The 13048-nt window shown below is 39.4% G+C and overlaps 1 long non-coding RNA gene across 1 annotated transcript; it reads left to right on the top strand.

Moving 5' to 3' along the window:
* The first annotated feature begins 6407 nt into the window (after nucleotides 1–6407).
* On the top strand, nucleotides 6408–11966 carry LOC135227976 (uncharacterized). Its single transcript, XR_010318179.1, has 3 exons — nucleotides 6408–7135; nucleotides 7872–8061; nucleotides 11005–11966. It is a non-coding gene; the product is annotated as an uncharacterized LOC135227976 (long non-coding RNA).
* The last annotated feature ends 1082 nt before the right edge of the window (nucleotides 11967–13048 follow it).

Below are 13048 nucleotides of genomic sequence, written 5' to 3'. Positions count from 1 at the left end.
GTTTCTCCCACAGTACTCTCTACTTCTCTGCTGGGTTTGATAACTCATTGCATGGCCACGCAGAACTCACAGACCACACTCATGATTATGGGGTTTATTAGGGAAGTAACAGGTTACAACTCAGGCTCAGGAACAGTCAAGGATACAGTTCTTCCTTCAGGACAGCCTCTTTTTAGCTGTGCTCACAGGCACACCTTTCTCTGGCCCTGTCTCTGCCCAAAGGCACTCAGTTTTCTCTCTCCATGGCCAGGAAGCCCACTGAACAGTCTCTCCTGCTGGTCTCTCCCGCCACCGCTTCTCTGCCACCTTCAGGGTTATAGCTCGCCCTCTGTCTCGTGGGTCCAGGAGCTTAACACAGGGATTCTGGGTCCAGAGGACATGCTGGCTCCTGGCTGTTCTTTCTTGGTAGTGCTGGGATTCTCTCTTTCCCCCCTATGGGTGGCTTATTTCAAGCCCAGCAGGATAGCACAACTAATGGATCCCTCTAGTGGGCCACAATTACCATATCTGCATAAAACCCAGTGCCGTGGGGTAGTTCTGCCCAATCATTTGGTTGGGAGTTACAAGACTGTGACTAGAAAGGCCACACAAAAGTGATCCATGGCACCTCACCAGGGATGGGAGGCAGGGAGGGAAAACCACTAACTAGATAGTAGACTCGTACTAACTTTGGTGAAAGGAGAGAAAAAATACACAATATGGAGGAAATCAGCACCACATAATTGGGGTAAAGGAAGACATTGAAAAGCACTCAAGAGTAAAAGGCAACAATGGCAAATACTGATATATATACAATCCTGCAAGAACAGTAATAACAAACAATGATGAACAAGTGGATACATCGGTAGATATGCAAACTGAACGGGGTGGGAGGGTGTATAGAAGTATACCCAGGTACGTATATATGTGTGCATGCTGCAAATATATCCATGTATGAAACAGTGCACACAGGAGACACAGTCATGAAAATTCTTAACCATAATCATACACCTCCTGATATACTCAAGGGCTAAGGACCATAGTCTTAGGGGACATTGAGGTCAACTGGCATATCATAATCCATGCATACAATATTCTACATCCTACCTTGGTAAATAGCGACTGGGGTCTCAAAAGTTTGTGAACGGCCATCTAAGATACAACAATTGGTCTCTGCTCATCCAGAGCAAAGAAGAGTGAAGAAAATGAAAGACAGAACAATTAGTCCAAAGGACTTACGGACCACATGAACCATGCCCTCCACTAGCCAGACCTCCACTAGGGGGCACCTGGCCACCAATACCAACCACTCTAACCGGGGCCACAGTAGTAGGTCATGGACAGAGTGGTAGAGAAATGTAGAGCAAAATTAAAACTCATAAATAAGACCAGACTTACTGGTGTGATAGAGACTGGTAGAACCCCCAAGACTGTGGTCCTTAAGACACCCTTCACACTTGGAACTGAAGTCACTCCGAGAGATCACATTATAGCCATACAATAGACAGACCTATAAAATGAATAATAACACCAGTGAGGAATGTACACCGGAGAACAATCAACTATACAAGTTCTAAAGGGCAGCATTTGCCCAAAAGCGAAGTTCATAAGGACAGTAGGGACAGGAAAGCTGGGCAAATGGACGTGGGAAACCCAGGGAGGAAGCGGGGGAGAGCGTTGACACATTCAGGGGTTTGCAACCCATGTCATGAAACAAACCAAAACCAAACCAAGCTCACTGCCTGTTGAGTCGATTCTGACTCAGCGACCCCATCAGATTTCCAAGGCTGTAAATCTCTATGGAAGCAGACTGCTGCATCTTTCTCCCACTGAGCCACTGTTGGTCGACCTTTCAGTTAGCAGTCAAGTGCTTTAGCCACTGCACCATGGGAGCTCCTCTAAGTATAAACTGTTGAATGGGAAACTGATTTTCTCTGTAAACTTTCACGTAAACAACAATAAAATGTTTAAAAAAAAAAAAAAACTGTGGGGCAGTTCTGCTCTGTCACATGGGATCACTATGAGTTGGAATTGACAGCCCCTAACAATAACAAATGTTAGAGAACTTGGAATGAGAATCAATAGCTAGCATGTCCTATACATTTTCTACACCAGGATCTGTGTCAAGCATCAGACCAACTACCCTTTAAACATCTGAATACCCAGTGAATAACCCTTCCTGCTCCGTTCAGTAGATTCCGACTCATAGCGATCCTATAAGACAGAGTAAACTGGTCCATAGAGTTTCCGAGGAGTGCCTGGTGGATTTGAACTGCTGACCTTTTGTTTAGCAGCCGTAGCTCTTAACTACTATGCCACCAGGGTTTCTGCCTAGTGATTAGGAGAGTTGAAAAAACGGTATAATTGTTTTCTTGTTGTTAAATCTTTGACTAAATGTAAGGGCAACATTCTCATTATCAAATAGTTCCAAGATGTCTTATTATCTGTTCTATTCATTTATTTAAATAAATCCAACTAAGCAAAGGTAACGAGTGAATATTTATTAATAAATCTAATTTTATAAGTATTTAACAGTGGAAGTGAAAACCTATTATATAATAAAGCACCAATTCACATAGCTTAAATCATTTTATTGCTCAAATTGATTTTTTAATTATACTGGTTTCTCACCTGTTCATCCTACTAAGATCTTATGTAGTCCTTACACTGGATAACAATTGAAGCAGCCAGACTTTCATCAGCCCTCTGATTATTTACCCTGCCACCTTGCCCCAGTGGGTCCATCACCCTGCATTCACAGTTGTTTCCGAATATGTTACCCATAGAGATACAGAGGTACTAGAGATAAAAAGAAAATGCTTTTTGTTTATCTTAGGAATTGTCCCTCTGTGTGACATTATCACAATCATGAAATTTAACTTTGCCCTGCCCAATTTAATGTAAGACCGGGTGTCCTTAACAGACTCTAAGGACAGTGGTATTGTCATTCAATGGTTGAGAACTTTTTACATATTTGGATTATCTGATTTCTCTTCTCCCCAAAAAATCCTTGTATGCTTCTCACCCTTATTAACTGTCTCAGTAGAAGATCTGTTGAGCCATCCTAAAGTGCTCTGACTTAAGTATTCAGGGATGCTTTTGGTCAGTGTGAAGGTGGCTGTCTCCAATTGTCAAATGCCTGCCTGTCACACGTAAGGCACTGTGCTGGAAAACGGGGGTACAGCCGTGTCTAAGGCAGATATCTCATCCTCAGCAGAAGATGTCAACACTAAATAAATTTTACAGTAAATAAATAACCCTATGTTTACAGCAATCATAATCTGCACTAAATAAATATTGACTGAATGAATCAATGAACTTAACTGATTAAGAAAATAACCTGGGCTTAGTTAGATTCTTCCTTTATACCACATACAAAGGGCTTGCTACAAAATATAATTCTATAAACAAATAATGAATGCATGTTTGACATGCTTAAACTGAATGCTTTTAATAGCTGTATATTGTTATAATCGCTTATTTCATAAGTTCCAAATAAACCTTCTCTATTTTTCAGTTTAAGAATATTTTCCCTCTATTAGACAACAACTACATAAAAAAAAAATTTTTTTTTTTTTTTTTTTATGATGGACTGATTGTGTTCTCCAAAAATACATGTTGAAGTCGTAATCCCTGGTGACGTGATTGGGAAAGTGACTTTATTTGGAAATAGGGTCTTTGCAGATATAATCAAGTTAAGGTGACGTCATTAGGATGGGTCCTTAAACCAACACAACTGATGTCCTGATAAGAAGAGACACAGAGACTCAGAGACACAGGGGTAATGCATGGAAGATGGAGGCAGAGACTGGAGTTATACGGCCACAAACCAAACACTCCTGGGGCTACTGGAAGCTGGAAGAGGCAAGGAAGGATCCTCCCCTAGAGGCTTCAGATAGAGCGTGGCCTTGCCAACCCTTCATTTCAGGCTTCTACCCTCCAGAACTGTGAGGGAATACATTTCTGTTGTCTTAAGCCACCCAGTTTGTGATAATTTGTTACAGCAGTCTCCCAAAGAACGAATACAACAACTAACATGCATTAGATATCTAAATGTTCTGATGAAAACTTCAGATGTTCGATCAAGAGAAGCAGTGAATGAACTCTTTTTTGTCCTACCCACAGGATAAAGCAATAACAATGGACCCTGTACAAGAACATCACAAGGCATTTTTGTTGTTGTTTCCTCCAGCCATTTTCAGCTATAATAAGAATGGGCCCTTAACAGGAAAATTAGACTCAACAAATATAAGTAGAACAAAACACAAGAGTTGATTTTATTCCTGGCTTTCCCTTGACCCAACAGGGATGGAATGGGGAGGTTGTCCCAGAGGACAGGACTCCCCACTCATGAGCATCAAACGTGCTGATGGCCAAGAGGAGGGCAGGTAGCACCTGGCAAATCACAGGTCTCAGAAGCCCCAGACAACATTTTTACATCAATTTCTTCGGCCAAAACTTAGTCACATGGTCACAGCTAGCTGCAGTGGCATATCAGGGCAGATAGATGAAAGCAATCTACCTGGAGGCAAGCCCTCCAAGTAGATTCTTCAGCAGAGTCATCAGCAGGTAGTAGGTTCAACAATACATCCATTCAGACAGTGAGCCATTTTTGTCCACTTAGCCTAAAGATGTGGTAAAATGATCAAGCTATCCGTAGAGAGGTAGTCCCCAACTTACAGCGTATTGGAGTTACATGAACCCCAACCATCCGCTTTTTTTGTTTTGTTTTTCATGTTCTTATCGTTAGTAATAGGTACTACATACAACGTTGCATCTCATACTTTGCTGAACCATTTGTCTTTGTTCCAACCCCCAAAGACAAATAAAGATCAGATTTATAGATACTGATAACAAAAGGCAATAATAATTAAAACTATAAAAAATGAAGCATTCAAATTATGTCAGAACGAATTTACAATGGAGTTGTCAGAAGGAACCCCATCGTAAGTCTCAGACTACCTGTGTTGATAGCTATCTTCATGTCAAAATAAAAAATGATCCAGGAGCTATCACTGAGCCAATTTTTTGTGTATATGTCTAACTTCCTCTCCTCCTCACCAGCTCTACTCCACCCTAGCCTTTAAGCTTTCACAGAATAGAAACCATTTCATCTTTGTATCAGAAATACATGAACTTGCTCAGTAAAGTTTGTTGAATGGATAAATAAATGAATGAATGAATGAGTCCATAAATGAACAACTGAACTGGATGAGTGAATCTGAGGAAAGAAGTAAAAGAATGGGTTCCAAACACCTTATTTTCCTAGTGACTTGTTCTAATTTTTAAATCATGATTTATTTAGCTTTTAGTTATTTTCTACCTCATATGTTTTATCCATTGGGGAGATAAAATTAAAACATTTCAGTATTTAGAATTGCTGAATTCAAAATCAGATGCCTTAGTAAAATGTATAAATCTCCTCCCGAAAGGACCCAGTAGACATAAATACGAGGGTGGTTTATGTCCTTTTGATCTTCAAAAACGTTACTCTGTAATCGCAAGCAGTGGCGGTAGAAATGCTTCCAGGCAAACTGAACAGGGGCTTCTACTCCTCAGCAGCTTATCATCTGTCAAAAATATTTAGCATGGAACTATTAACAGATTCCCTGCATTTTCCTCCTTCATACCCATTGCCGTGGAATCAATTTCGACTCACAGCGACCCTATAGTACAGAGTAGAACTGCCCCATAGAGTTTCCAAGAAGCACCTGGTAGATTTGAACTGCCTACTCTTTGGTTAGCAGCAGCAGATCTTAACCACTACACCACCATGGCTTCTTTCCTCCATCGTAAGTGTCCCCCTCCCCCCAAAAAAAGCCTGTTGCCATTGAGTGGATTCCAACTCGCAGCGACCCTGTACGACAGAGTAAAACTGCCCCACAGAGTTTCCAAGGAGCACCTGGTGGATTCGAACTGCCAACTTTTTGGTTAGCAGCTGTAGTTCTTAACCACTGAGCCACCAGGGTTTCTCCTCATAGGTGTACAGCATATCAATAATAATATCCTTGAAATGATTGTTGTTGTTGGCTGAGGTCGAGTTGTTCCCGACTCATGGTGACCCCATGTGGGCAGCGTAGAACTGCTCCATACGGTTTTCAGGCTGTGACCTTTCGGAAGCAGATCGCCAAGCCTGTCTTCCTTGGTGCCGACCTTTCGGTTAGTAGTCGAGTGTTACCCAGGGACCCCTTTGGGATAATTAGTAATATATAACTAAAAATTATGTACTAGAGTTCTGTACTGTTTATTATCTCGTGTGAAATTGTTTAGACACTATGTCACCTTTCCTGGGGTCAAATCATGGGCATATCAACTGTCTCTGTAATTAGACTATAACCTTGTAACTTCCTTAGATCAGTAAGAAGCAAAAAAGGATTGATAGTCTTTACTATTCTGAAGTGTGGTATGGGATGGTACTATAGAATACAGGCATAAATTCCACTTTTTGCAAAGTGTTGAGTGCTTACCCAACCAACTTTGAAATACTGTGTGATTACAATAATGAGTAAGTACATAGCTAAAGTGGTGTCTTGTGTTTAAACAGTAGCCAGGGTATAAAGAGCTAGGTTCCTTTTGCAAGTACATTGCTTTTCAGATTACAGATGGAGGAAGAGTAGCATCTAGTGGTGAAATGCATCTGCTGCACCAGGCATTGGCTGAAACTTTCCAGGAAGTATCTCTGCCACGTTCTAAAACCTGCATTTCAGGCATTTTAAATAGGTATCTTCGATTTCTGAGAGGGGTGTTTATCATGTCGATTACAGATTTGGAGTCATTTTGATGTGCTTGAATATTTCCAAATAAAAATGCACAGATGATCAAGATATCCAGGAATTCAGAAAAAGTTCCTAAACTTTCCAAACATTTTGCAGGTATCTAAAGTATGTTTGGTATAGACTGAGTCCAGAACAACAAGATGGTGCCCGGCTATCGCCACTGACTGCTCTGATAGAGATCATAGTAGAGGGTCCCGGATGGTGCTGGAGAAAAATGTAAAAAAAACTCTAACTCAAAAAGAAAGACCAGACGTGCTGGCCTGACAGAGACTGGAGAATATGGCCCCCGGGTACTCTTTCAGCTCAGTAATGAAGTCATTCCTGAGGTTCACCCTTCAGCCAAAGATTGAACAGGCCCATGGAACAAAACAAGACGAAAGGTGCACATTAGCCCTGGGGTAGGGACTGGAAGGCAGGAGGGAACAAGAAAGCTGGTAATAGGTAACCCAGGGTTGAGAAGGGAGAGTGTTGATATGTTGTGAGGTTGTTAACCAACGTCACAGATCAATGTGTGTACTATTTGATGAGAACCTAGTTTGTTTTGTAAACCTTCATCTAAAGTACAATATAAAAATAAAGTATGTCTGGTAAAATGAGGAGGTTAAAGTGTTTCTTAGATGACCTAAGATTTTATTTAACAACTACACATATCTAAATCTGCTAAAATATTTGAGCAAAGAGTGCTGCTTTCTTAATCAAAATGTTAATATTTCACTGAAATTATTTCAAGAACATGGAAGTAATTGTAAACAGTTACACTGGAATTCTCTTTTCTTCCCATGATGGGTGCCATAAGCATAACACAGTATTTTGCACATTTTGGGCATACAATAAATAAATAATTGAGCATGAAAAAACTTTAAAGAGGAAACTAATTGTAATTATATAGTTTATAGTTTGACATTGATAATGGCAAGGAGAAATAACTAGGAAAATTATGAATAACCTTTTGTGTATACTGTAATTCCTAAATTAAATGTAAATTCAACTAAAATTTTATTCCCTTTTGGGAGTGTAACCATAGGAATATGTCATCTGTCTTTGATGCCCTGATATGAAAAAGCAAAAATGTAACATTCAAATCACACCTATAACTGTTTTGTTTTTATTCCCCAGGCTCCACTTTCCAGTAGTGAACATCCACACACACTGCACCCAGGCCAGGCTAATCACCATAGCCCACCCCCTTGGCCCTTGGAATTATTCCAAAATTGTCCAGTCAGAGGAGCCTCCCTTTTGCAGTTGTAAGGGGCCATGCTCTTTCCCATAAGAAACCCATGCAGCAGAGAATGAAGTTAAACAGGAGGTAAGTGGGGAAACAGCCTTTGAGGCCTGGAGTCCCCTGTGATTCCAAGCACCAGTTTCCTGCCCCGCCCGGGTCCTGTTGTCTTCCCCAGTATTCTTCCTGCAAATACCTTTGAAACAAAATCTACCTTGAGGTGTATTATGTAACCTAAAAGGACTGACTCATACTGCATTTTTAAACTAAGACATGCCTCTGATCATATTACCACTTTAGTCATAAAAATCCCCGTCACTCTCCATCGCTTACAAAATCAGCCTCCAAACTCACTGGGATTTGGGATCTTGCCCTAACCTACCTTTCCAGGTTTATGACAATCTAGTGAAACTGTATTATTCTTTATTTCTTCAAAACACCCAGTACCTTCTCTTACTCATCTCTTTCCCATGAAAATAATTTTTACCTCCAGCCACCTCAGTTTCTATGTTTTGAAATTGTATTCGCTTTTCAAGATCAACCACAAATGTCTCATCTTCTCTAAATCCTTCCTCAGTACTCACTAAGGTTAGGTTCGGCTGTTTATAAATGTGTTGGAATTTACCCCTATACCTGTGGATACATTCTAATCTAAGCTAGTGTAATCAGTCAATCAGCTGAGGTCATACCAATGTAGGATGGGTCCTAAACCTAACCACTTCTGTGTTATATAAGGAGCAGCATAGATACAGAGACTGGTGTGCACAAATGGAGGAAAACAGATGCCATGTGAGGATCCTCTATAAGCCAAACAACCAAGGAACATGCAGGACTACCTACAAGGAAGGAATCAAAATGGCCGAGACCCTTACTTTAGACTTCTAGCCTCCTAACTGTGACAAAATTAATTTCTGTTCTTCAAAGCCCCCCACTTGTGGTATTTCTGTTAAAGCAGCACTAGCTAACTAAGACAGCTCCCCAAAATGTGACAGCTCACTATACACATTCATTTCAAGAGTAAATTCATAATGGTTTGGAATCTTCCAAGCTCACTTTCAGGCAAAGTTTGTGTCTCCGACTCTTGTGTTACTACATACTCATCATTTGAACAGCAGATTCTAAGTACACTATGATAGTACAGTAAAGAAACAGAACTTGAATCTCTTCAATTCTTTCATTCTATGTAGCTGCCTAGAGTTTAAAAAGAAAACCCATTAACATCAAGTCAACAACAAAACAGTGTAATTGGTGAGATGCATTGCTTTTGTTTGGTGACTGCAAATTTTAATTCATACATAAAGTATTTTACTTAACCTGAATGGTATGTTTAAATTGAAATATTTTCTCTTTTTTAATTGTTAATTTCTCTAAAACCAAAGAACAAATTCAGGAAACAAAATATTGTATAAGTGGTCAATTTAATAGTTGCCTAACTTGTACCTTTTGCAGATGTTTTAGTTTTATTTAAATCTTTTATTCGTTACTGTAATGTTATTATCCATTACTATGACAGACCAGTAAGTATTCTTTTTAATTTTTTTTTAATTTATTAATGAAATAAGAAAAGTATTAATCTATTACTTTTTTCTACTATAATATTGTTTATCTGGGTTTTTTTTACTGGCATGATTATGGATACAAAGTTAGTAAAGGAAAATGTTCATGGTGTTTCTTTTCTGGCCATTATTTTTTATTTCATTTCACAATTATTACTGAAAATAATATTGTAGATAGAAGGTGGAGGTGTTAAAGTATGATCCACTCCCAGTGTTAAATACATGAGGTGCATACCTGTCCAGCTGCAAGGAAGGGTAGGAAATATAGTCTATATTCCAGGAGAAACAAACCAGCTAAAAACTGGTTATATGGAAGGAGAATGGACATTAGGTAAGCACTGGCAACCCATCTTCACATGCTAATTGTGCCCCCAACTCAGATTGAATTTTCCTTTCCACCATATCCCCTATAATTCTATCAGCATATGTACTCTGTCATCTACCACAATCTACCTTAAATGATAGCAGTTGACACATATTTTCTCTGGTTGGCTAGATTGTGAATTCCCTAAATACAGTAAAGCATTGAGGTTAAGGATCTGGGCTGTATAGTCAAATCTTCAATTGAGTCCTGACTCTGTCACTTTGCTGTGTGACCTTGGGCAAATTAACTTAGCTCCCTAAACTTATGTGTCCTCATGTGTAAAATAAGGGTAATTCAGTGGTAGAATTCTTGCCTTCCATGTCGGAGACCTGGGTTCAATTCCTGGCCAGTGCACTTCATGCCCAGCTGCCACCTGTCTGTCTGGGGAGGCTTGTGTGTTGCTATGATGCTGAACAGATTTCAGTGCAGCTTCCAGACTAAGACAGACTAGGAAGAAAGGCCTGATGATTTACTTGTCAAAATCAACCAATGAAAATTCTATGGATCACAATGGTCTGATCCACAACCGATCATGGGGATGACACAGGACCAGGCAGCATTTTATTCTGTTGTGCATGGGGTCACCATGAGTTGAGGGTGACTGGATAGCAGTGAACAACAACAACAAGGTACTGGCCTCATTGGATTAGTGTGAGGCTTGAAAGCAATAAGACTCGTAAAGCACTTCCCTGGTGTTCATTAAACATTAGTTCATTATTGCTGTCATTGTCACCGAAGTCTTCTTAGTGGCCCAATCATAGAGTAGGTGACCCAACCAAGCATGTTTAATTGACTATAGTTAGCAACCACTATAATCAAAACATATTGAAACAATTGTCTTTTTATTTACCGTATAAACGGAGGCTCACTCTTTCACATGCTAATTGTTTTTTCATCTATTTTCATTAGTGCTGACATATCTATGAGTTTTAATGGCCTTGAAATATCTTTCTATAAAATAAATATTGTAAAATAAATAAGTACAATAAATAACAAACTAAATTAGCATGGTTTACTAAAGCCTGCTTTGAGATGGAGAGACCATATCTTCCAACTCTTCTGAGAGGAGAGGAAGACACTTACCTTGTCCTCTGTCCTCCGGTGCACCAGCCAGGTACTAACTTCAGCCAGTGGTCCCGGTCTGGATGATCTGGCGATGAGACGGCCTGCTCTACACAGGTGAGTCTTACTAGACGTTAGTCAAAATAAGGCAGTTTTCTACTCACTGATAACTTGGCTGAGTTAAAAGAAAAAAAAAAAAATTGAAAGAATTTCAATGAAAGCTTTCTTGAAAGTGGGAGACAAACTTTCATTTATTTTTAATGGACAAAAACATTACTGGGGTTTAAGAACTTGACATTGCATTTTTTTTTTCTGCGCTCAACATTAGCTTGGAGGCATTCAGGATGAACCATTTATCAGTGCTCAAGTGCTTCATCTATTGCACTGAGACATTTAAACAACCAATTCTTTAATAAGCAGGGTTGCTTTTAAGGTGAGGAGGAATACTCAACAACCCATCCTGGAAATTCTTTTTCAAAATTACACAAGTAGGAACTGCATCCTGGAAGCTCAGCCACCACAGATAGTTGCCAGTGTAGCAAACACATACTATATACAAATCCAATAACAAAACATTTATTTTGGGAGGAGAGGGGGAGTTTTTGTTTGGGTGGCATTGAGTTCATGTTAATGGTGGTAGAATATTTTGAGAAAGAATAGTGATAATTGTGGCACAACACGAAAGTGTAATCAATGTCATTGAATTGTAAATGTGAAAGTTATGTTCATGAATGTTTTGGTGTGTATGTTTTCACCACGATTAAAAAAAAAAACAGAAAAAAGTTCTCATTTAATGCATGGTCATACCTTCCCTATATAATTAAAGAAGTCCCTTGGTAGCACAAATGGCCAGACACTCAGCTACTAATCAAAAGGTTCGAATCCACCCAGAAATGTCTTGCAAGAAAGGCCTGACAATCTGCTCCCAGAAGGTCACAGCATTAGAAACCCTACGGAGCGCAGTTCTACTCTGAAACATATGATATGGGGTTGCCATCAGTGGTAATCAACTTGAGAGCAACTGTATATATATATATATATGTATATATGTATATATGTATATATGTATGTATGTATGTATGTATGTCTATGTATGTACATATATATGTAGGGAAACCTTGGTGGCATAGTGGTTAAGTGCTACATCTGCTAGCCAAAATGCCGGCAGTTCAAATCCACCAGGCACTCCTTGGAAAACCTATGGGGTCGCTATGAGTCAGAATTGACTCGATGGCAATGGGTTTTTGGTTTCTTTACTTTCAAAACACACTATTCTTGTTTTCTCACAAATGAAATAACAAAGCATTGCACATAAAAATGTGCACACATTGATCCTGTCCTTGTTGCTGCCCACGTTCCTGGTTCTTTATTGCGAATGTCCAAAGCAGAGGGCTATGCCTTCTCTACAGGACAAGAGTGATGCAGACAGTCTGGTGGACGCAATTTCTGTCTCTGCTCCCTCACAGCTTAATTGAGGAGTGTGGGGAAACAAACATCAGAATTTCGTAAAATCACAAGCCAATACAGTTACATCTATCACTCTCCCCTCTTCTGGAAGTTTCACAGTGACGCTGACCTTGAAATGAATAGACTTCATGAGACCCAGGAGGAGTAAAAAGGAGCTATGTACTGCCTGGACAGAAGGATCTGATGATGATATAATACAACATATAATATATAAATATATTTGGAAGCAGCTTGCCAGACCTCTCTTCCAAGGCATCTCTGGGTGGATTCGAATGTTTTGATTATATTTTGAACCCATATTTATTTATTAAATAACTTTTAATAAATGATGATATTTCTGAATGATATTAGTGTTATAAATTTTATTAAATAATACTTATATAATAATGTAGATAATATTCATTAATGTTATTAATATTAATAGATGTTGTCTTAGTTATCTCATGCTGCTGTAAAAGAAATACCACAAGTGGATGGCTTTAACAAACACAAATTTATTTTCTTACAGTTTAGGAGGCTAGAAGTCCAAATTTAGAGCAACAGCTTGTGGGGAAGGCTTTCTTTTCTGTCAGCTCTGGAGGAAGGTCTGTATCAATTTGGATGGCCTCTTCTCAGCTGTGTCTGC

Source organism: Loxodonta africana, chromosome 17 (genome assembly GCF_030014295.1).
Source record: "Loxodonta africana isolate mLoxAfr1 chromosome 17, mLoxAfr1.hap2, whole genome shotgun sequence".
NCBI classification, from domain to species: domain Eukaryota; kingdom Metazoa; phylum Chordata; class Mammalia; order Proboscidea; family Elephantidae; genus Loxodonta; species Loxodonta africana.
Note: the sequence above shows the minus strand (reverse complement) of the source record. Positions and strands in the feature narration are given on the sequence as shown.